This window comes from Pristiophorus japonicus, chromosome 23, assembly GCF_044704955.1.
Source record: "Pristiophorus japonicus isolate sPriJap1 chromosome 23, sPriJap1.hap1, whole genome shotgun sequence".
Classification (NCBI taxonomy): domain Eukaryota; kingdom Metazoa; phylum Chordata; class Chondrichthyes; family Pristiophoridae; genus Pristiophorus; species Pristiophorus japonicus.
In genome coordinates, this window is record NC_091999.1 from 14,644,584 (window position 1) to 14,666,021 (window position 21,438).

The 21,438-nt window shown below is 47.7% G+C and overlaps 1 protein-coding gene and 1 pseudogene across 1 annotated transcript in view; one reads left to right on the forward strand and one right to left on the reverse strand.

Annotated features, from left to right (window-relative positions):
• Positions 1 to 5,120, forward strand: part of LOC139235400 (zinc finger protein 229-like) — a 37,537-nt pseudogene extending 32,417 nt beyond the window's left edge.
• LOC139235632 (zinc finger protein 239-like) overlaps positions 1 to 21,438 on the reverse strand; it is a 786,713-nt gene that overhangs the window by 548,172 nt on the left and 217,103 nt on the right. The window lies entirely within an intron of this gene.

Sequence of the window (21,438 nt, forward strand, 5' to 3'; positions counted from 1 at the left end):
GTGTTACCAATACCGGCAAAGATGAAGCCCATGGAATAAAAGGGACAGTGGATAGTGTCTCACTGTGAGCGAGTCAGAATGAGAAGCTTTACCAACAACCCATGTTTCACAAAGGGAGACCTCACAAGACCAAAGGACATTGGGCGTTTAATGGGCTGTTTTTGTCAGTGGGCTACAGGAGGCTATTTGTGACAGAAGGAAAGCTGGTCACAGCAAACGAACAGTTTACTAGCCTGTCCAGGGCCCACTCTGACCCCCACCTTCTCTCTCTCACTATTGATGGACACTGCTGCAGTAATTGCTCCTCTAACCTTTCCTCTCTTGTCCCTCCCACACCCCTAACCCGACACAATCTCCCTCCCCTTCATCCTCACTGTGCTGGAATCCACACCAGTCTCCCCATCTGCTCCTTGTTCTCTCCCTGGATCCTGAAACTACAGAACTCGCTGATCCCTCCTGAAGTCTACAGGCTCTAAAACTGAAGCTTGATGGCCCTCAGTCCCCACTCCTTGATTTACCTCCCCTTCTCTCCTCCTCTTTCCCCCTTGGTTGTGTTCCACACTCTGGGCCTTGGGCCTTTCCCGGGGATTCTCAGTATGAACAGGGGGATGTGTTTTGAGAGAGGATGTCCCAGCTCACTTCCTCTTTCCCCCTTGGTTGTGTTCCATACTCTGGGCCTTGGACATTCCCCGGGGATTCTCAGTATGAACAGGGGCATGTGTGTTGAGACAGGATGTCCCAGCTCTCCTCCTCTTTCCCCCTTGGTTGTGTTCCACACTATGGGCCTTGTGCCTTTCCCGGGGATTCTCAGTATGAACAGGGGCATGTGTGTTGAGACAGGATGTCCCAGCTCTCCTCCTTTAAAGGGACATGGAGAGGACCAGCTGGGCTGAATTGCCCTGCTTTATGACATCACTGCAGTGCCTAACAACCAACCTCCCTGAGCCCTGATCATTTTGGTCTGGGTTGAGCTCAGTGTTGTTACAGGAAGGAAAACAGGAGCAGGATTTGACCCGTGTGAAGCCCAGGATTAATGGGGAGAGGTACAGGATCAATTTATACCTTATTGAGTGCGAAATGTCATTGTCCCAGACAATCCTTGTCTCTCAGTATCTGTGTCGGGGAACGACCGATGGGTTCACTCTGTATCTAACCCGCGCTGTGCCCGACTGGAGAGTGTTTGATGCTGGCACGAGGTGCTCAGCTTAATGATCACAATGTTTAATCCAAAGATGATCAGATAAACCCATCAGCTTCACCCCTGGACACAGGTCCTGAAGGACAGGGAGTGTCTCCAATAACTTGGCTGGTATCCTTGATCAAATTTAAACACCTCACATCTCTTTTTAAAAATTCATTCATGGGTTGCGGGCGTCGCCTCTCATCTCTCATTCTTCTGTACGAGAGCGAATATCGGCCTAGTCTACTCAATCTCTCATAGGACAATCCCCCCATCTCAGAAATCAGTCTGGCGAACCTTCATTGCACTCCCTCTATAGCGTACGTAAGGAGACCAAAACTGTACACAATACTCCAGGTGTGGTCTCACCAGAGCCCTTTATAATTGCAGTAAGATGTCTTTACTCTTATACTCAAATATTTTTGTAATAAAGGCTAATATACCATTTGCTTTCTTAATTGCTTGCGTATAAACTTTTAGCGATTTGTGGACAAGAACACCCAGGTCCCTCTGAACACCAACATTTCCCAATCACTCACCATTTAAAAAAATCCTCTGCCTTTCTATTTTTACTCTCAGTTTATAACTTAACATTTCTTCACATTATATTCCATTTGTCATATTCTTGCCCACTCACTGAATCTGTGTACATCCCCTTGAAACCTCTTTTCATCCTCCTCACAACTTACATTCCCAACTAGTTTTGTCGCCTCAGCAAACTTCGATATATTACATTTGGTCCCCTCATCCAAATTATTGATATAGTTTGTGAATAGCTGGGGCCCAAACACTGATCCTTGCAGCACCCCACCAGTTACAGCCTGCCAACCCGAAAATGGCACGTTTATTCCTACTCTGTTTTCTGACCGTTAACCAATCCTTGTTCATATATTACCCCTAATCTCACGAGCGATAATTTTGTTTAATAATCCCTTGTGTGGCACGTCATTGAATGCCTTTTGTAAATCTAAATAAACCACATCAAGTGGTTCGCCCTTTTCTATCCTGCGAATGACAACCTCAAGAAATGCTAACAGATTTGTCAAGTACAATTTCCCTCTCATAAATCCGTGTTCATTCTGCCCAATCGTGTTATTACTTACTACGTGCTTAATAATAGATTTTAGCATTTTCTCTACTACTGATATCAGAACGGGTTAGATACAGAGTAAATCTCACTCCATCCTGTCCCAAACACTATCAGAGTTGGTACAGAGTAAATCTCAGACTACAATATCCCAAATACTCCCAAAGCAGGTACAATATGGTTTAGATTCAGAGTAAAGCTCCCTCTACACTTTGCCATTAACCAGTCCCAGGGCAGGTGCAGTACAGGTTAGACATGAAGTATATCTTCCTCAACCCTGCCACAAAACATTCTCAGGGCAGGTACAGCATGGTTTGGATACAGAGTAAAGCTCCCTCTGCATTGTCCCATCAAACACTCCCAGGGCAGGTACAGCAGGTGGTTAGATGCAGAGTAAAGCTCCCTCTACACTGTCCCATAAAATACTCCCAGTGCAGGTACAGCACGTGGTTAGATACAGAGTAATGCTCCCTCTACACTGTCCCATCAAACACTCGCAGGACAGCTACAGTAGCGTCAGATACAGAGTAGAACTCATTCTACACTGCCCCATCAAACACTCCCAGGGCAGGTACAGCACAGGTTACACGGAGTACATCTCCTTCTACCCTGACCCAGCCATTCCGTTGCAGATACAGCATTTGTTACATATAAAGTAAATCTCCCTCTACAATGTTCGATCAAACACTCCCAGAGCACGTATTGCATTGGTTATATACTAAGTAAAGCTCCCTCTACACTGTCGAAATAAACACTCCGAGGACAGCTACAGCACAATGTAGATACAGTGTAATTCTCTCTCTAATCTCTCTAGAATTGTGCACAGTTTTGGTCGCCTTATCTAAGGAAGGATATATTTGCCTTGCTTAGAAACAGAGTAAAGCTCCCTCAACACTCTCCCACCAGACATTGCAAGGGCAGGTACAAAGCAGGTTAAATACATAGTATATCTTCCTCAACCCTGCCCCAAGCATTCCAGAGCAGATACTGCATTGGTTAGATACAGATTAAAGCTTCTTCTACACTGTCCCATCAATCACTCCCAGGGCAGGTAGAGCACGGGTTAGATACAGAGTAAAGCTCCCTCTATACTGTCGGATAAAATACTCCCACAGCAAGTACAGCACGGGTTAGATATGGAGTAAAGCCCCCCCCTAGACTGTCCCGTCCAATGTTATTGAATGGGGAGCAGGCTCCAGGGGCCGGGTGGCCCCCTCCTGCTCTTATTTCTCATGGTCTTATGTACCCAGCATGCCCTGCGGGGGAGAATGTGCCGCAATCAGACTACAGGAGCTCAGTGCGCCGGTACTGGTTCTGGCTGTGTTTGGAGTATGCGCGGTGCGTGTAATAGTGGAGGAGACGCATTTCGGGCAGGCTCCACAGAAGTAACCTTTTCAGTGGGACGAAGGGGAATAATGGACCACCGGGGCGTAAGGGAGGCTTCATCAACAACCGGTACCCGCCGCAAGCCCGGAATAGTAACCAGAATATCGGCGATTGCAGCTTCGGGGCTTTTTCCCAATCACAGGCCCAGGCTAACGGCGGGCATCTTGGTGCAGGAAGGCAGGTTCAGCTCTCCGCCATCTTGATTCAGTTAGTAGCACAGTGCAATGTGCGGCCATCTTGGTGCAGGTACAAAGTGAATGATATCAGTGTCTGGAACTGAACCCAGCCAGAGCAAGCAACTTCAGGGGAGGGGAACCAGTGATTGTAGAACTGAACCCAGCCAGAGTCAGCACCTTCAGGGGAGGGGAAACAGTGAGTGTAGATCTAAACCCAGCCAGAGTCAGCACCTTTAGGAGAAGGAAGTGTACCTGTGAGTGTAGAACTGAACCCAGCCAGTGTCAGCACAGTCTGGGAAGGAGAAGGAGGGGAACCAGTGAGTGTAAACCTGAACCCAACCAAAATTGGTAGTGAAAACTGGGAGTGGAGGAGAAACTGTCTAGAAATTTGTGTTGATTTGGATTTCCGCACAGCAGGTGGGTCAACGTGTGGGACAGGGATTTGTAGCTTTGGAAGGACAAGGGAAAGAAGCATGTTCCATGGAAACTAGATGAGTCTATCCTGAATTTCTGTCCTGTACTGACAGCGATGAGTTTTGTTATCCTCTTTTACAGCATATTAGAAGGGGAGATTTTCAGACAGGAAACACAAACCAAACATCATGTCAATATCTGACAGAGTCACTGGATGCATCAGGACCTGAATATCATCGGCCTTTCAAAGTGGAAGGAGAAATGTTTGTCTGTCTTGCCTGTGGGAAAAATTTCAAACATCAGTTTGACTGGAAAGGCACCGAGACACACACCCCGAGTGAGTGTTCCAGTGCACGGACTGTGGAAAGAGCTTTAACCAGTTACACAGCCTGAAGAAAACATCGCAGCATACAAAGCACCGAGAAACTGTAAACGTTTTGTTCACATGGGTTAGGCTTCAACTGATCGACCAACCGTGGAGATTCACAAGGACACCCACACCACGGAGAAACCGTGGAAATTTGGTGACTGTGGGAAGGGACTCAGATCGCCGTCAGAACTGGAAATTCATCGACGTAGTCGCATTGGGGAGAGGCCATTCACTTGCTCTCCGTGTGGAAACGGATTCACTGCATCATCCCACCAGCTGAAATACCAGCGAATTCACACATGGGAGAACACGTTCACCTGCTCTGAGTGTGGGAAGCGATTCACTCGGTCATCCCACAGTCACCAAATTTCCACGGTTTCTCCGTGGTGTGGGTGTCCTTGTGAATCTCCACGGTTGGTCGATCAGTTGAAGCCTAACCCATGTGAACAAAACGTTTACAGTTTCTCGGTGCTTTGTATGCTGCGATGTTTTCTTCAGGCTGTGTAACTGGTTAAAGCTCTTTCCACAGTCCGTGCACTGGAACACTCACTCGGGGTGTGTTTGAAATTTTTCCCACAGGCAAGACAGACAAACATTTCTCCTTCCACTTTGAAAGGCCGTTGATATTCAGGTCCTGATGCATCCAGTGACTCGGTCATCCCACCTGCTGACACACCAGCGAGGTCACACTGGGGAGAGGCTGTTCACCTGCTCAGAGTGTGGGAAGGGATTCACTCAGTCATCCACCCTGCTGACATACCAGCGAGTTCACAAGTGACTCAAGGGGTTAGAATCTGCTGTTATTGCTGCTGTTAACCACATCCCGACTGAACCATGTTCATTCTGACAGTTGGGGTTTGTTTCTGCTGATAATAACCCTGAAACTGGGCTGGATCTTAATATTCTGGATATATTGCTGATTGTGTTCTCGGGGCTGCAGTGTCCATTTAAAAACTCTGTGTGTTATCTTTCCCCTTAATTCAGAAACTTTCAACAATAAAATTATGAACTTTTACTTTAATCCTACCTTGATCTTTGGTACACAATCTACAATAATGTAAACGTTTGTACTGTATATAATCTCCAATTAGAAAGAGCTTGCTGATAATTTTTACTGACTTGCACATTATCCACAAGAAAGAAGAGGAATGGGAATTGGTGGGGAATCAGTGTCCCCAAATGATATCCCCCATCTGGTGCACCAAAACCCCTGGCATGGGAATGGAGTCAAGTCCAAACCAAAACTGTGTGCAGTAATCCAGGTATGGTCTTACCAACGCCCTGTACAGTTGTAGCAGGACTTCCCTACTTTTATACTCCATCCCTCTTGCAATAAATGCCAGCATACCATTTGCTTTCCTGATTATTGCTCTACCTGCATGCTAAAGTTTTGCATTTCATGTACAAGAACCCCAGAACCCTCCGTACTACAGCATTTTGTAATCGTCCCCATTTAAAGAATAATTTGCTTTTTTATTTGTACTACCAAAGGGGATAAGCTGACATTTTAACACATTACAGTCCATCTGCCAGATGTTGCCCACTCACTGAGCCTGGCTATATCCTTTCGTAGATTATTTGCGTCCTCACAGCTTGCTTTCCCAACTATCTTTGTATCATCAGCAAATTTGATTATGTTACACTCGGTCCCTTCATCCAAGTCATTAATATAAATTGTAAATAGTTGAGGCCCCAGCACTGATCCCTGTGGCACTCCACTAGTTACAGTTTGCCAACCTGAAAATGATCCATTTATCCCGACTCTCTGTTTTCTGTTAGTTTGCCAATCCTCCATCCACGGTGATACATTAACCCCAACCCCATGAGCTCTTAGCTTGTGCAGTAGCCTTTTGTGTAGCACCATATGGAATGCTTCAGGAAATCCAAATATACAACATCAACTGGTCTCCTTTATTCACTCCGCTCGTTACATCCTCAAACAACTCCAGGAAATTTGTCAACATGATTTCTCTTTCATAAAACCATGCTGACTCTGCTTGACTGCAATATGATTTTCTAAATGTCCTGCTACTTTTCCTTAATGATAGACTCCAGTATTGTCCTACTGACAGATGGTAGGCTAACTGGTCAATAGGTTCCTGCTCTCTGTCTCACTCCTTTCTTAATTAGGGGTGTTACATTTGCGGTATTCCTGTCCACTGGGACATCGCCAGAATTTAGGGAATTTTGTTAGATTACAACCGATGCACCCTCTATCTCTGCAGCCACTTTTTTCAGCCCTAGAATGCATGTAATCAAGTCCAGGGGACTTGTCCGTCTTTAGTCCCATTAGTTTGATTAGTACTTGATCTCTAGTGACAGTGATTGCTCCCCCGCCCCCCGCAATAGCTCCTTGGTTATCAACTATTGGGAAGTTTTTAGGTGCCCGCTACCGTGAAGACCGATTCAAAATAATTTTTTTAAGTCTCTGCCATTTCCGTGTTTCCCATTATTAATTCTCCAGTTTCATCTTCTAAGGGACCAACGTTTACTTCAGCTGTTCGTTTCCGTTTTATATCCTTGGAGAAGCTCTTATTTTCTGTTTCCATATTCCTTGCTAATTTGCTCTCATCTGCTATCTTCACTGTCTTTATCATTTTTTTCGTCGTCCTTTGCTGGTTTCTAAAAATTTCCCAATCCTCAGGCCTTCCACTGTCGTTCGCAACATTGTATGCCTTTTTTCAATTTGATACCATCGTTTACTTCCTTAGTTAGGCAGGGATGGTTCATCCTTCTCTTAGCATCTTTATTTCTCACTTGAATAAATCTTTGCTGAGAGTTATGAAATATCTCCTTAAATGTTTGCCATTGCATTTCTACAGTCTTACCCTCTAACATATTTTCCCAGTCCACTTGTTGTCAGTGACAAGGGTACAAGGGTTGGTTTATATCACATGGGAGGAACTTGGTGTCAGTGACTGAGGGTTTGGTTCAACATTCTTTGACATGACCAAGGCCTTTGACAAGGTCAACCGTGAGGCGTTATGGAGTGTACTCTACAATTTCTGCTGTCCATATTCCCAATATAAGCCTCCTAAAGCAAGTGCTCTACTCGGAGTTTCGACATGGCAGGGACAATGGGTGGGCGGGGCTTCAGGATGTCTGTCAGTTTGATTGGACCAAACGTTTGTGCCCAGGTCAGTGGCCCCTGAAAGGGAACCTTGTTGTTCTGGTGATTGTTGTCTGGTGACTCTGGGCCAAACTGGCTCACCCTATTGGGCCAGCCCGTGATCACCCTATTGGGCTAGCCCTGGCTCACCTGGCCCAGGCCATCGCAGGCTCACCTCATTGGGCCAGCCCGGCTCACACTATTGGGCCAGCCCGGACTCACATATTGGGCCAGCCTGGGCACGTCACATTAGGCCAGCCCGGCTCACACTATTGGGCCCGCCCAGCTCACCCTATTGGGCCAGCCCATCTCACATTATTGGGCCAGCCCGGCTCACCTATTGGGCCAGCCTGGACTCACCTATTGGGCCAGCCTAGACACGCCCTATTAGGCCAGCCTGGCTCACACTATTGCGCCCGCCCGGCTCACAGTATTGGACCAGCCCGGACTCACCTATTGGGCCAGCCTGGGCTCACCCTATTGGGCCAGCCCGGCTCACACTATTGGGCCATCCCGGGCTCACCTATTGAGCCAGCCTGGGCACGCCCTATTAGGCCAGCCTGGCTCACACTATTGCGCCCGCCCGGCTCCCACTATTGGACCAGCCCGGACTCAACTATTGGGCCAGCCTGGGCTCACCCTATTGGGCCAGCCAGGCTCACACTATTGGGCCAGCATGAGATCACCTATTGGGCCAGCCTGGGCACGCCCTATTAGGCCAGCCTGGCTCACACTATTGGACCAGCCCGGACTCACTTATTGGGCCAGCCTGGGCTCACCCTATTGGGCCAGCACGTCTCACCCTATTGGGCCAGCCCGGGCTCACCTATTGGGCCAGCCTGGGCACGCCCTATTAGGCCAGCCTGGCTCACACTATTGGACCAGCCCGGACTCACTTATTTGGCCAGCCTGGGCTCACCCTATTGGGCCAGCACGTCTCACCCTATTGGGCCAGCCCGGGCTCACCTATTGGGCCAGCCTGGGCACGCCCAGTTAGGCCAGCCTGGCTCACACTATTGTGCCCGCACGGCTCACACTATTGGACCAACCCGGACTAACCTGTTGGGCCAGCCTGGGCTCACCCTATTGGGCCAGCCCGTCTCACCCTATTGGGCCAGCCCAGCTTACCTATTGGGCCAGCCCGCACTCACCGATTGGGCCAGCCTGGGCGCACCCTATTGGGCCAGCCCAGCTCACACTGTTGGGGCAGCCCGGGCTCACCTATTGGGCCAGCCTGGGCTCACCCTATTGGGCAAGCCCGTCTCACCCTATTGGGCCAGCCCGGATCACCCTATTGGGCCTGCCCAGGCTCAGCCTATTGGGCCAGCCCAGGCTCACCCTAATGGGCCAGCACAAAGGACCCATTGCCCAACGGAGAGAATCAGCAGCTCATCGATTTTATTCTCACTCTGCGCATAGCGGATGCGGAACTGAACCCAATCTTGTAAGCTGGAAATGCATAGTCACAGTCACACCGGGGAGAGGCCGTTACCGGGGAGAGGCCGTTCAGCTGCTATGAGTGTGGGAATGGATTCACTCAGTCATCCCACCTGCTGACACACCAGCGAATTCACACCGGGGAAACCTCTCCTGGTCTGCACTGGAAGTAAGGGAGGTCAAGGGTCAGCACAGAATGTCATCAACCTTGACCTCCAACCTCTCTCCCTCAGGAGAATCAAGTTGCATTGACGTCATGATGTCAGCACATTCCAGCGCGCATCACACTCGGCCCCCACTGTTCCGGAGATCTCAGTCCCCATTGAGTGGAAGCTCCTGTCAATCAGGCCGTGGGCTCTTGTCACATGCCCGTGGGCTGCCCAACAGCTGGAGACGGAGAGAAGATTCCGGAACGGGGAGGCGGCGGGCAGCTCAGGGGAGCCCTGGACCCGGCGGAGGGGCTTTCTAAACACCCGGGTTCGGCCTCAGGCCCCAAGCAAGAACCTGCAGCTCTGGCGTTTGCCCCGAGCTCAAGTATGTCAGATGCTTCACGTAGGCGGTCGGAGATTGTAGGGGCGGGGAAGGATGTGAATCCGCGTGTGGGCCGGGGAGCCTCACACACATCCGTTGTAGGCCTCAGGCCCCAATCCCGGCCCACAGGCCCCGGGTATGCCCGGCGGTGACAGGCCCGGCTCAGCGGGGTCACTGGCCGCCGTCTTGCACAGGGCGGGGTCAGAGCGCATGCGCGACCACCTTGCCCAGGAACAATAAGTTGGCGGGGCTTCAAGGTCCCAGTATCCGCGAGATGGAGTAACCTGGGCATCAGGCTCTTCATCACCTCACAACAATAACCTAGGCGACAGGCTCTTCATCCCCTCACAACAATAACCTAGGCAACAGGCTCTTCATCCCCTCACAGCAGTAACCTGCGCATCAGGCTCTTCATCACCTCACAACAATAACCTAGGCAACAGGCTCTTCATCCCCTCACAACAATAACCTAGGCAGCAGGCTCGACATCACCTCACAACAGTAACCTGGGCAACAAGTGAGTCATCACCTCACAATACCATCCTGGGCAAAAGTTACAACATTAGCCTCTATTTATATAGTGACTTCAACGTAGTAAATCGTCCAAGGGCACTTCATAGGAACGTTATTGGAGAATAATTTGACTCCGAAGCATAGAAACATAGAAAGTAGGTGCAGGAGTAGGCCATTCGCCTCTTCGAGCCTGCAGCTCCATTCAATATGATCATGGCTGATCATGCAACTTCAGTACCCCATTCCTGCATTCTCTCCATATCTCTTGATCCCTTTAGCCATAAGGGCCACATCTAACTCCATTTTCAATATGTCCAACGAATCGGATTCAAAACTTTCTGTGGTAGATAATTCCACAGGTTCACAACTCTCTGGGTGAAAAAGGTTCTCCTCATCTCAGAAGAACATAAGAACATAAGAATTAGGAACAGGAGTAGGCCATCTAGCCCCTCGAGCCTGCTCCGCCATTCAACAAGATCAAGGCTGATCTGGCCGTGGACTCAGCTCCACTTACCCGCTCGCTCCCCGTAACCCTTAATTCCATGATTGGTTAAAGATCTATCTATCTGTGATTTGAATACATTCAATGAGCTAGCCTCAACTGCTTCCTTGGGCAGAGAATTCCACAGATTCACAACCCTCTGGGAGAAGAAATTCCCTCTCAACTCAGTTTTAAATTGTCTCCCCCGTATTTTGAGGCTGTGCCCCCTAGTTCTAGTCTCCCCGACCAGTGGAAACAACCTCTCCACCTCTATCTTGTCTATCCATTTCATTGTCTTAAATGTTTCTATAAGATCACCCCTCATCCTTCTGAACTCCAACGAGTACAGACCCAGTCTACTTAATCTATCATCATGGGGTAACCCCCTCATCTCCGGAATCAGTCTAGTGAATCGTCTCTGTACCCCTTCCAAAGCTAGTATATCCTTCCGTAAGTAAGGTGACCAAAACTGCTCGCAGTACTCCAGGTGCGGCCTCACCAATACCCTATACAGTGTGAGCAGGACCTCCCTGCTTTTGTACTCCATCCCTCTCGCAATGAAGGCCAACATTACATTCGCCTTCCTGATTACCTGCAGCACCTGCAAACTAACTTTTTGGGATTCATGCACAAGGACCCACAGGTCCCTCTGCACCGCAGCATGTTGTAATTTCTCCCCATTCAAATAATATTCCCTTTTACAGTTTTTTTTCCAAGGTGAATGACCTCACACTTTCCGGCTTACCCCTTATCCTTAGACTGTGCCCCCTGGTTCTGGACTTCCCCAAAATCGGTAACATTCTTCCTGCATCTAACCTGCCCAGTCCAGTCAGATTTCTATATGTTTCTATGAGATTCCCTCTCATTCTTCTAAATTCCAGTGAGTATAAGCCGAGCCGATCCAGTCTTTCCACTTATGTCAGTCCTGCCATCCCAGGAATCAGTCTGGTGAACCTTCGCTGCAATCCGTCAATAGCAAAAACGTTTTTCCTCAGATTAGGAGACCAACACTGCACGCAATATTCAAGATATGGTCTCATCAAGTCCCTGTACAACTGCAGTAAGAGCTCACTGCTCCTATACTCAAATCCCCTCGCTATGAAGGCCAGCATATCATTTGCTTTCTTTACTGCCTGCTGTACCTGCATGCCTACCTTCAATGACTGATGAACCATGACACCCAGGTCTTTTTACACCTCCCCTTTTACTGATCTGTCACCATTCAGATAATTATCTGCCTTCCTGTTTTTGCTACCAAAGTGGATAGCCTTAAATTTATCCCCATTATACTTCATCTGACATGCATTTGCCCATTCACCAAACCTGCCCCTGTCCCCCTGCAGCCTCTTAGCTTCCTCCTCGCAGCTCGCACTGCCACCCAGCTTAGTGTCATCTGCAAACTTGGAGATATTACATTCAATTCCTTTGTCTAAATCATTAATGTATATTGTAAATAGCTAGGGTACCAGCACTGAACCCTGTGACACCCCACCAGTCACTGCTTGCCATTTTGTAAAGGACCCGTTTATTCACACCCTTTGCTTCCTGTCTGCCAACCAGTTCTCTATCCACGTCAATGCATTACCCCCAATACCATGTGCCTTAATTTTGGACACTAATCTCTTGTGTGGGACGTTGTCAAAAGCCTCTTGAAAGTCCAAATATATCACATCCACTGGTTATCTCTTGTCCACTCTACGAGTTACATCTTCAAAAAACTCTAGAAGATTTGTCAAGCATGATTTCCCTTTCATAAATCCATGCTGACTTGGATTCATCCTGTCACTGCTTTCCAAATGCGCTGCTATTACATCTTTAATAATTGATTCCAGCATTGTCCCCACCAACGATGTCAGGCTAACCATTCTATAATTCCCTGTTTTCTTGCTCCTTCCTTTTTTAAAAAGTGAGGTTATATTAGCTACCCTCCAATCCATAGGAACTGAACCATAGTCAATGGAATATTGGAAAATGACCACCAATGCATCAACATTTTCTAGGGCCACTTTCGTAAGTACTCTGGGATGCAGACTATCATGCCATGGGGATTTATCGGCCTTCAGTCCCTTCAATTTCCCTAACACCATTTCCTGACTATTAAGGATTTCCCTCAGTTCCCCCTTCTCGCTAGACCCTCGGTTCCCTAGTATTTTCGTGAGGTTTTTCGTATCTTCCTTAGTACTGACAGAACCAAAGTATTTGTTCAATTCGTCTGCCATTTCCTTGTTCCACATTATGAAGTCACCTGATTCTGACTGCAAGGGACCTACATTAGTCTTCACTAATCTTTTTCTCTTCACTAATCTACAGAAGCTTTTACAGTCAGTTTTTATGTTCTCTGCAAGCTTACTCTCATACTCTATTTCACCCCTCCTAATTAAACCCTTGGTCCTCCTCTGCTGAATTCTAAATTTCTCCCAGTCATCAAGTTTGCTATTTTTTCTGGCCAATTTAGATGCATCTTCCTTGGATTTAACCCTATCCTTAATTTCCCTTGCTAGCCACGGTAGAGCCACCTTCCCTGTTTTATTTTTATTCCAGACAGGGATGTACAATTGTTTAAGTTCATCTATGTGATATTTAAATGTCTGACATTGCCTATCCACCGTCAACCCTTTAAGTATCATTTTCCAGTCTATCCCAGCACGTTCACGTCTCATACTGTCGAAGTTTCCTTTCATTAAGTTCAGGATCCTAGCCTCTGAATTAACTGTTTCACTCTCCATCTTAATAAAGATTTCTATCATATTATGGTCACTCTGCTCCAAGGGGCCCGGCACGACCAGATTGCTAATTAATCCTCTCTCGCTACACATCACCCAGTCTAGGATGGCCTGCTCTCCAGTTGGTTCCTCGACATGTTGGTCTAGAAAACCATCCCTTGTACACTTTAGAGGATTTACTGTGATTGAAAGGCTGCATTGGAGGGAGCAGGGTGCGGCAGCGCGGTCCCGGCCTGCAAGACCATCAGCAGGAAGGGGCCATCAGATGTAACTGCGTGCGGCAGTGGCATACCACTGCAGGAGGTCGACGGCTGTGAAGCCAGGTCGCTCATTGCAGTGCGAGCAGGCACAGCACGAGGGGCCAAGGAGCTGCAAGAGATTGTAGAGGGAAGTGACCCGGGCCCAGGAGAGGCGTGAGTCTGGGGCCCAGAAGAGGCGAGTGCCCAGAGGCAGCATGGACCTGCCCACACTGTTATATGCGTGCACGCTAGGTCCGTGCAGCAGAGCTTGTCTCCAGTCGTCTGGGGTAATCATTGCCACTGGACCAAGACCTAGCTCGATCAAGCCTGTGTGGTGGCTGGTGTGCAACGGCCATCACACGTTAAAAACATCCAAGCACAGGCATCGTACACCCTCCAAAGTGTAGTTCGGGATCTGGAATATTAGGTCCTTCATTGAAACACCTGTGAACTCAGCCCTTTTTGGCGCGGAAACAAGACATCCTCGCTTCGAGGGACTGCCATGATGATGATACACTGCAGGAAATCCTCCTCCACAGTATTGCTACCAGTTTGGTTAGCCCAATCAAAATGTAACTCAATGTCACCCATGATAACTTCTGTACCCTTATTGCATGAGTTCCTAATTTCCTGTTTGATGCCATCCCCAAACTCCCTACTACTGTTTGATTGTCTGCACACAACTCCCACTAATGTTTTCTGCCCTTTGGTGTTTCGCAGCTGTATCCATATAGATAAAACATCATCCACGCTAATATCTTTCCTTACTATTGCGTTAATCTCCTCTTTAACCAGTAACGCTACCCCACCTCCTTTTCCTTCCTGTCTGTCCTTCCTGAATATTGATTACCCCTGGATGTTGAGTTCCCAGCCTTGGTTACCCTGGAGCCATGTCTCCGTAATCCCAATTACATCATATCCGTTAACAGCTACCTGCGCAGTCAATTCATCCACCTTATTACGAATGCTTCTCGCACTGAGAATCCGAGCATTCAGGCTTGTTTTTTAACAGTCTTTGTCCTTTTAGAATCATGTTGTAGTGTGCCCTTTTGTAGGCCCTTTTTGATTTTTGCCCTTGATTTCTCTGCCCTCCACTCTTGCTTTTCTCCTTCCTACCTTTTGCTTCTGCCGCCTTTTTATTTCCCTCTGCCTCCCTGCACAGATTCCCATTCCCCTGCCATTTTAGTTTAAACCCTGCCCATTTAGAATCATAGATTTATAATCATAGAATCATAGAAATTTACAGCACGGAAGGAGGCCATTTCAGCCCACCGTGTCCGTGCCGGCCGACACAGAGCTATGCAGCCTAATTCCACTCTGCAGCTCTTGGTCCATTGCCCTGTAGCTTACGGCACTTCAGGTGCACATCCAAGTACTTTTTAAATGTGCTGAGTGTTTCTGCTTCTACCATCCTTTCAGGCAGTGAGTTCCAGAGCCCCACCAGTCTCTGGGTGAAGATATTTCCCCTCAAATCCCCTCTAAACCTCCTCCCTGCAGAGGGAAGGAGTTCTAGAGCTTTGGGCCTAGGCAGCAGAAGGCAGGACCACCGATGGTTACGCGACTATAATTACGGATCCTCAAGAGGGCAGAATTTGAGAAGCACAGATATATGGGGAGGGGGGTGGTCTTTTGAGGCTGAAGGATATTACTGAGATAGGGAGGGACGAGGCCACGGAGGGATTTGTAAATAAGCTGAGAATTTTGAAATTGATATGTTGCATACCAGGGAGCCAATGTAGGTCACATGGATGATGGGTGAACAGGACTTGGTGCAAGTTAGGACACGAGCTGCAGAGTTTTGGATGAGCTCGGGTTTACTTAGTGTAGAACATGGGAGGTCAGTCAGGAGTGTGTGGGAATAGTCAAGTCGAGAGGTAACAAAGGCATGGTTGAGAGCTTCTGCAGCAGATGAGCTGTGGCAGGGGCGGAGACGGACAATGTTATGGGGGTGGAAATAGGCGGTTTTGATTAAGGTGCGGATATGTGCTCGGAAGCTCATTTCAGGGTGACAGTTTGCGAACAGTCTCATTCAGCCTCGGCCAGATGCTAGAGAGAGGGATGCAGTCGGTGACGAGTGAATGGAGTTTGTGATGGGGCAAAAGACAATGGCTTCAGTCTTCCCAATATTTAATTGGGAAAATTTCTGCTCACCTGGTACTGGATGTTGTACAAGCAGTCTGACAATTTAGAGACTGTGGAGGGGTCGAGAGAAGTGGTGGTGAGATACAGCTGGGCCTCGTTAGAATCATAGAATGGTTACAGCACAGAAGGAGGCCATTCGGCCTGTCGAACCCGTGCCGGCTCTCTGCAAGAGCAGTTCAGCTAGTGCCACTCACCTGCCTTTTCCCTGTAGTCCGAAAAATTTCTCTCCTTCAGATACATATCCAACTCCCTTTTGAAATCAGTGATTGAGTCAACCTCCACCATCCCTTCAGGCAGTGCATTCCAGATCCTAACCACTCGCTGTGTAAAAATGTTTTTTCTCATGTTGCCTGTAGTTCTTTTGCCAATCTCTGTCCTCTGGTTCTCTAACCTTCCACCAATGGGAACAGTTTCCCTCTAACTACTCTGTCCAGACCCCTCATGATTTTGAACACCTCTATCAAATCTTCTCTGCTCTAAGGAGAAAGCCCCAGCTTCTCCAGTTTATCCACGTTACTGAAGGCCCTCATCCCTGGAATCATTATCGTACATCTTTTCTACACCCTCTCTAAGCCCTTCACATCCTTCCTAAAGTGCGGTGCCCAGAATTGGACACACTACTTCAGTTGAGGCCGAATCAATGTTTTATACATGTTCATCTTAATTTCCACACTTTTGTACTCTATACCTCTATTCATGAAGCCCAAGCTCCCGTAAGTTTTTTTTAACTGCTTTCATAACCTGTCCTGCCACCTTCAACGATCTGTGCACATAAACCGTTAGATCTCTCAGATGTATTCTCGACCTGAAATCTGTCATACGCGCTCTTTCTCGGCTTCACCTTACTGCCAGGCCGCCTGTGATGTTCGCGGCCTAGAGGATTCCATGGGCCATGTATATATTCAGTGTGAGAGGTTGCAGCCCCTGAATAGTTACCTGAAGGGGCTGCTCCTCAACTCTTGGTTAAACTTTGGCCGCCTGGTGCAGAGTGGGGTGGGTAAGACGGAGGATCTTCTCCTGGACCTGCTCTTGGGCCTGGCTCAAACAGCAACTTGTAGGTCCGGGTTGGGCAGGGCCCAGAGGTGGGTCACTCTAGCTGCCTGCCCCTCTTCCACGGTCAAGAAAGGAGGGAGAGAGAAAACGGGAAACTACAGAACAGTTAACCTGACATCAGTCCTTGGGAAAATGCTGGAATCCATTACTACAGAAGTGGTAACAGAGCTTTTAGAAAATAATGGTATGATTAGGCAGAGTCAACATGAATTTATGAAAGGTAATCGTGTTTAATACAGTTATTAATTTGTTTGAGGATGTAACTAGCAGGGTGGATGAAGAAGAACCAGTGGATGTAATATTTTAGAATTTCCAAAAAGCATTTGATGTGCCACATTAAATGCTAGTTAAGAGCTCATGGAGTTGGGAGTAATATATTAGTATGGATAGAGGTTTGGTTAACGGATGGAAAACAGAGAGTAGGGCTAAACGGGTCATTTTCTGGTTGGCAGGCTGTGACTAGTCGGGTGCTAACGCTTTACTTGAACTATTTACAGTCCATATTAATGACCAAGTGCATTGTATTCAGGATTGCTGACGATTCAAAGCCAGCTGGGAAAGTATGTTGTGAGGAGGACGCAAAGAGCTGCAGAGGGATATGGACAGGTTAAGTGAGCGGGCAGTAAGGTGGCAGATGGAGTATAATGTAGGGAAATGTGAGCTTATTTACTTTGTTAGCAAGAATAGAAAAACAGAATATTTTGTTAATGGTGAAAAACTAATAAATGTTAGTGTTCAGACACATTTAGGTGTCCTCGCACAGGAAACTCAGAGAGCTGGCATGCAGGTCCAGCAAGCAATTACGAAAGCATGTTGGCCTTTATTGCCAGGTGGTTGGAGTACAAGAATTACAAAGTCTTGCTACAATTGTAAAAGGCCTTGGTGAGACCACACATGCAGTACTATGCACAGTTTTGGTCTCCTTAATCAGAGGGAGTGCAACGAAGGTTTGTCAGACTGATTAACGGGATGGGCGTTTCTCCTATGAGGAGAGATTGAGCAGAATGGGCCTATACTCTCTGGTGTTTATAAGAACGAGAGGTGATTTCATTGAAACATATACGATTTTGAGGGGGATTGAAAGGGTGGATGCTGAGAGGTTGTTTTTTCCAGCTGGAAAGGCTAGAACTAGGAGGCATAGTCTCAGGATAAGGGGTAGGCCATATAAGACTGAGATGAGGAGGAATGTCCTCACTCAGAGGGTTGCAAATATTTGGAATTCTCTACCCCAAAGGACTGTGGGTGCTGAGGTGTTGAATGTAGTCAAGAGTGAGATAGGTAGAATTTTGGAATGTCGGGAAATCAAAAGATATAGAATGAGGGCAAGAAAGTGGAGTTATGGTCAATGATCAGCCATGATTTTATTAAATGGCGGAGCAGGCTCGAGGGGCCTATTCCTGTGCCAAATTCTTGTGGTCGTTTGTGTCGTCAGTGCCGGATGGCCCTGGAGAGAGAGAGCATGCGTTGTGCACTGGTTCCTTAATGCCTTCTGCGACCAGTGGTACCTCAGGGTATGGAAGGTCTCATACACACTGGGTCTTACATTCAGGTTTCGTTGGGAAGGTTCCCTTTGCTTTTGTTGCTTATTTTGCCTTATTCTAGTTTGATTGGAACACATGTTTGTGGGAACGAGAGAGGAAATAATATTCCATAGGAACTAGAATTGTCTGTTTTGATTTTCTATCTTGGAGTTTTGTAAACTCCTTTTACAGGGTGTTAGAAGGGGAGGATTTACAGACGAGAAATTTAAATCAATCATCATATCAAGATCTGACAGTCATTCGATTCATCATGACCTGAATATCATCAGCCTTTGAATGTGGAAGAAGAAATGTTTGCCTGTTCTGTTCGTGGCAAAATATTTCAAACATCAGTGTGACTGGAAAATCACCGAGACACGCAGATAAACCCGAGTGAGAATGTTCCAGTGCAATGACTGTGGAAAGAGCTTTAATCATTTATACTGCCTGAAAAGTATTCCACCATTCGCAGCGGGGAGTTCTACACTCACTGGTTCCCCTCCCCTGAAGGTACTGACTCTGGCTGGGTTCAGTTCGACACTCACTGGTTCCCCTCCCCTGAAGGTACTGACTCTGGCTGGGTTCAGTTCAACACTCACTGGTTCCCCTCCCTCTCCGCCCCTGAAGGTGCCGACTCTGTCTCCATTCATCTTCCCAATACTCTGTCCTTCACTATAAGCTTTCGCTCTGTAATTTTGGTGAGCGACTCTCCTCAACTAATCACCAATGTGCGTTTATTTACAGACTTTCCATGATTCACTTCCTATCCAGGAGTTTGCCATGGGGCCGCTTTTTTGAGCTTCGGGCAGGAACGATGCAGGAGAAACCGGGAACTGGCGGCTGTGGGGTGGATAATGTTAGATACAGAGTAAAGCTCCCTCTACACTATCCCATCAAACACTCCCAGGGCAGGTACAGCACCGGGTTAGATACAGAGTAAAACTCCCTCTACACTACCGCATCAAACACTCCCAGGGTAGGTACAGCACGTGTTAGATACGGAGTAAAGCTCCCTCTACGCTGACCCATGAAAGACTTCCAGGGCACGTACAGCACGGGCTTAGATACAGACTACAAATCAATCTACACTGTCCCATCAGACATCCCAAGGCTGGTATAGCACGGGGTGAGATACAGCGATAATCTGCCACTACACTGCACCATCAAAACTCCCAGGACAGATACAGCACCGGATTAGATACAGAGTAAAGCTCCATTTACACTGTCACATCAAACACTACCAGGGCAGGTACAGCACGCGTTAGATACAAAGCAAAGCTCCATCTACACTGCCCCAGCAAACAGTCCCCGGGCAGGTACAGCACGGGGTTAGATACTGACACCAATCCCCTTCTGTCTGATATCAACCAACGCCACAGTCACTGACACCAATCTCCTCCTGTCTGATATAAACCAACCTCACAGTCACTGACACCAACCCCCTCCTGTCTGATATAAACCAACCCCACAGTCACTGACACCAATCTCCTCCTGTCTGATATAAACCAACCCCAGTCACTGACACCAATCCCCTCCTGTCTGAAATAAACCAACCCCACAGTCACTGACACCAATCTCCTCCTGTCTGATATAAACCACCCCACAGTCACTGACACCAATCTCCTCCTGTCTGATGTAAACCACCCCACAGTCACTGACACCAATCCCCTCCTGTCTAATATAAACCCACCCCACAGTCACTGACACCAATCCCCTCCTGTCTGATATAAACCAACCCCACAGTCAGTGACACCAATCTCCTCCTGTCTGATATAAACCACCCCACAGTCACTGACACCAATCTCCTCCTGTCTGATGTAAACCACCCCACAGTCACTGACACCAATCCCCTCCTGTCTAATATAAACCCACCCCACAGTCACTGACACCAATCCCCTCCTGTCTGATATAAACCAACCCCACAGTCACTGACACCAATCTCCTCCTGTCTGATATAAACCAACACCACAGTCACTGACACCAATCCCCTCCTGTCTGATATAAACCAGCTCCACGGTCAATGATACCAATCCCCTCTTGTCTGATATAAACCAGCCCCACACGCACTGACACCAATCGCCTCCTCTCTCATATAAACCAACCCCACAGGTCCAGAATGATTAAACTCAGCCCGTTACTTGGATTGGACTTGACTGCAGAGCACGGAGTGCAACAGCATATAGTGGCATTTTTGAGTTTGGTAAGTGGGTGAGTTTTAATGGTTATACTCTTTAAACCATTTGAACGTTGGAGTAAATTGTTAGTGGCAATTGCCAGTAGCTTCTAAGTAAGTAGCAGTTTAATTTAAAAGGGAAAAGTTAAATCTTTCAGGTTTAGGCAGAGAAAAGCAAGGTAACTGTCCAGTCGGAGGCCATTAGCAGCTAGTTAAAATCAGTTCTGTAAACGACTGACCAGTAGTGAGTCATCTGACCTAGATACAGTTTAAAAAGAGGCAGTTCGTGCAGAGCACGGAGTGCAGCAGCATAGAGTGGCATTTGTGAATTTGGTAAGTGGGTGAGTTCGGGCAAGTTGGGGTGGCTGGTGCTGTTTTCTCTTGTTTTTCCAACCAGTGCTGACACTAGAGCAGCTGATAAGGAGTGCGAGGGTATGAGATGGAGGCCCAGAGACCAGCCCAACCAGCTGCAGACAAAGATAGAGGGGTGCGAAATTGAGAGGTGATGCCACAGCCAAGCTGGTAAGTGGTTGGCTGTTCGACTGGTAAGTATAACTCTCTTTTAGACTGACGTTTAGATTGGTTTAATTGGCAGCGAACTACTAAGTAGCTGTTTGGTGTTTAAGTAAATTTTAGTATGTAAATTAATTCAAGGGTTACGTCATGGCAGGAGTGCTCGGACCCATGTCATGCTCCTCCTGTGCTATGTGGGAAATCAGGGACACTGACTACTATGTGTGCAGGAAGTGTGTCCAGCTGCAGCTCCTGACAGACCGCATGACGGCATTGGAGCTGCGGATGGACTCACTCTGGAGCATGCGCGATGCTGAGAATGTTGTGGATAGCACATTTAGTAAGTTGGTCACACCGCAGGTAAGGGTTAGGACAGATAGTGAATGGGTGA